General features: G+C 34.0%; 1 protein-coding gene across 2 annotated transcripts in view; it reads right to left on the reverse strand.

Moving 5' to 3' along the window:
* Nucleotides 1-4,350, reverse strand: part of THNSL1 (threonine synthase like 1) — a 10,314-nt gene that overhangs the window by 2,955 nt on the left and 3,009 nt on the right. For both annotated transcript variants that reach the window (XM_017535523.2, XM_017535521.2), the window contains exon 2: nt 1,137-1,303. The gene's annotated coding sequence lies outside the window, so the exon portion shown is untranslated. The remainder of the gene's footprint in view (nt 1-1,136; nt 1,304-4,350) is intronic.

The raw sequence follows: 4,350 nt of genomic DNA on the forward strand, positions 1-4,350 counted from the left end.
CATCTCTACTAAAAATACAAAAAAAAAAAAAAAATAGTCAGGTGTTGTGACAGTCCCTTGTAATCACAGCTACTTGGGAGGCTGAGGGAAGAGAATTGCTTGAACCCAGGAATTGGAGGTTGCAGTGAGCTGAGATTGCACCACTGCACTCCAGCCTGGGCAACAGAGTGAGACTCTGTCTCAAAAAAGAAAAACAAGTATATACTAAATCGAATTACTATTTCTTTTCATTTTATGCAATCTTTTAATGAAAATTATTTCATGGTTTATCGGCTTGTATCACATATAAATATTATTTGGAGTTGGAGTGCTATCTACTTGTAATTCAGAAAAGCTGAACAATATTCTTTATATTTAATTTCTCTTCAGTTATATGAATATCTTGACAGACTATGATTTTACTCATAAATTTCTTATAGAATATGTAACAGGGAACAAGAATAAGAAACATACTTGCTTATAAAATGCTTAGTTTTCCAAACTACGGGACAAAGATACGACATTTTCTTTCTTATAAGCCTTTTACATACATATTAAGAATCATTGTTGCATATTATTCATATTGAAGGCCTTAAAAAGAGCCAAAGTGAAAGGTATATTATATAAATAGTTAAGAAAAATTAATAATCAGCAATGAGGTCAGAGGCTACATATTATAAACTTATCTGCATGGAACCATCACTTTTGTTTCTAATCCTATAATCATCAGTGGAGAGGCTTAAGTTCCAGACACCACGGTGATAGCCAAGAAACTCAGGAATGTTTCCAATGATGAGAGGAAATAATTATTCTGGCATCCAAAGCAGCTCTATAATTCCCCATATTGACCAAGTACTTGTCTTTGGAAATATACTCACCATTAGAACAAAAATGTATGCTAGACAAGTTTTTGGTTATATAAAATGCAATATAATACCTCTGCAATGTTCATGTAAATCTCCTGAAGTAATGTCACAGACGCATAGTGGGGCTTATCACATGAACCAATATGCAACTAAACCACATTAAATACTAGATCATATGTTTATGTATGTTCTCAAAACTTAATTATGTAATACTGACTTTCTATGCTACTTAAACTCTGTTCTGTAATTAAACATTTAAATGATTTTAAGCTAACTCTGACTTTAACTTACAAGTAAAATTAGAGCTGTCAAGAGAAGTAATTCATTTCCTTATTTGACTTTTCAGTTTGTATGTGTTGTCCTTAATTTCCACTGATTTGTAAACACAGGACACACAGGAACCAATCTGAAGACTTTGTTGACTCTGAGGCAAAATTGGTCTTTGCAAAACGTGGAGTCTATAATGGAAAAAATTTTAAGTTAATCATAACTGCATACAGTATCATAAAATTCTACACAGACTAGTCCATTATTTGAAAAGCTCATCTGAAATTTTAAAAATACAGAAAAACTGACCCTTTTCATGTTTCCCTAACTCTATTATTAAAAGGTTAAGATATTATTTTTAAACAAGTGTGTCCCATTATAAAATGAATTTCACTGAACAGTACTGAAGGAATTTCTGCCATCAAGCAATAAAAAACCAAGTAACAAATACAAAACCCTTCACAAGGATACCTGGAATTTTAATGATTTGGCTGTATAATGATCAGAGGGAAAAAAAAAATCAGTGAACTAAAGCTATGAAACTAGGATCTGAATTGTTCTTTTAGACTGTATTATCAAAATCACTACATATTCATATGTAATAATATCCACTATAAAAAGCCCAAATGAAACTCTTGCCACACAAAGATACTTCTTAGTTATCTAAGTGTCTATCATAAAATCAAAGCACATATCATAGTGGCTAGCACAAAAGAATATTGTAAGATTAATCATTGTCACTCACTGACAATGGACTAGGAATACGTAAATTGAACCCAAATATGTAGGTACAAGGCGAGGTGCATTTTTTTTTTATGCTTCAACTTATAAACCTTCAGAGAACACAGCAGTGTTCACCCGTAAATCAAGAACTGTTTTGCTAGTCTAATCCTTTCCCTGAAGTAAACCAAGGACCAGAAAGAATTATAAACTGGAACCATATCATCAGTTTATTTTATTAAACCATGTTCTGGTACTGGACTTTAAAAGCACAAACTGCTTTTAGAGCACTTATATAAAACAGTCTGATTAACTTCCTATTCAGGAAGCTTTTGCTTATAACATTATAGTGTCTTCTTTTTGAGTTTGCATTACATAACTTTCTGATGTCTGTACCAGTAATAATTGCATATAATCTGAGTAGCTAATTTTTATGAGCAGTTATTTTTATTTTTTGAGAAAGGGTCTTCCACTGTCGCCCAGGCTGGAGTGCAGTGGCATGATCTAAGCTCACTGCAGCCTTGACCTCCTCCTGGGCTTAGGCGATCCTCCCACCTAGCATCCCTAGTAGTTGGGACTACAAGCGTGTACCACCATGCCCAGCTAATTTTTGTAGTTTTTGTAGAGACAGGGTTTCACCATGTTACCCTGCTCTTGAACTCCTGCACTCAAGCAATCCTCCCACCTTGGCCTCCCAAAGTGCTGGGATTACAGGCATGAGCCACCACGCTGGCCCAGTAAATCTTTCATCCTTCTTCCACTTCATGTTGCTAGACTGTAAGGCAAACATTACATTATCTTCACCTTACGTTTTGTAATCTTACTTTTCCTTTGTGTTACTTCCCCTCTACCCTCTTGTTTTGAAATTCTACTTCATTTCCCTTTTTCAAGACTTTGGGGTAGTATGTATATTAAAATATATATATATATATATATGTGTGTGTGTGTGTGTGTATATATATATATACCTCAAATATATATATATATTTTAAATATATATATATTTAAAAAAGAAAATTATGACAGTTCAATTTGTAATTCTGTATCAATATTATTTCACCACAAAAATGTTACTTAACTAGCAGAAAGCAGTTAAGTGCTATAATATATAACAAATATTATCATTTCTAAAGAACAATAAAGACGAATTTTATTTCAAGCTACATCCTAAATTTTATTCTGTAACATTTAACCACAAATTGATTTTAGGGGCTCAACATTTTTTAACAAACCGAAAGACAAGAGATGAAATAACACTCATAGCACATAGCATTAATCTGTAAACAGAGTTTTTCCTTAAAGGCAAAATGAGGAAAAGACATCCTCATTTCCTTTTTGAGGATGTCTGCTGCAATGGCCAGTCAGGAACATACATAGAAGGCATATATATGGACTTCACCAAAGCATTATCAGTGGTTCATTTAAAATTTTTTAAATTCACGAAGAAATGGAAAAAAATATTTGAGGGTGGTTGAATGATCATAAAAATGTTTCTGCTGAATAGAGAGAAATTTCTGGTAGCACACTCCAAGGCTTTTGGTCTTGATAGTCTTCTCTTTAATGTGTTTAACAATTATTTAAATGAAGCATTGAGAGGGATATTGGAGGATTAGTGATTAACAGCATGGACTTCAGAGTGAAAAATCTGCAGATGCACAATTCCTTTATATAAAGCAGTGTACTGTTTGCATATAACCTGTGCACATCCTCCTGTATACCTTCAATCATCTCTGAATAACTTATTATATATAATACAATACAAATGCTATATATAAAGCTGTTATACTGAATTGTTTTTTTATTTGTGGTGTTTTTACTGTTGCATTATTTTTGTGTTTTTGCTTTTGAGACAGGATCCCACTCTGTTGCCCAGGCTGGAGTGCAGTGGTACAATCTTCACTCATTGCAGCCTCGCCCTCCTAGGCTCAAGTGATCCTCCCATCTCAGCCTCCCAAGTAGCTGGGACTACAGGCATGCACCATCACACCCAGCTAATTTTTGTATTTTTTGGTAGAGAGGGGTTTCGCCATGTTGCCCAGGCTGGTCTCCAAAGCGTGCTGGGATTACACGTATGAGCCACTGCACCCAACCAAAATTTTAAAATATTTTCAGTCTGTAGTTAGTTGAATCTGAGAATGGGAAACTCACAGATATGGAGAGCCAACTGTGCATCAGGACACAAAGTTGCCAAAAGGAGGTAAAGCCCTACTGCTTGTGACTTCTGACCAAAAACTCTCCCAAGCCCTTCAATCAGAGTGTCTCCCACTGCCATGAAATAGAGGTAAGGGTGGAAGGACCACACAATCCCGTGTTGTTCTGTAATAACAAGGATCTTAACAACCAAAAAAAAATAATTTTGCAAGTTCACCACTTATCTTTGTCTTTATATTACTATCAATGCTAAGTTTATACTGCCGTTAGACTTCTGCTGTTAGACATAATGATCTCAAATATTTAATTGAAAAAACTTAAGTATCCACAATTTTTTTTTTTTTTTTTTTTTTTTTTTTTTTTTTTT

Source organism: Cebus imitator, unplaced genomic scaffold (assembly GCF_001604975.1).
Source record: "Cebus imitator isolate Cc_AM_T3 unplaced genomic scaffold, Cebus_imitator-1.0 Scaffold92, whole genome shotgun sequence".
Taxonomy (NCBI): Eukaryota; Metazoa; Chordata; class Mammalia; order Primates; family Cebidae; genus Cebus; species Cebus imitator.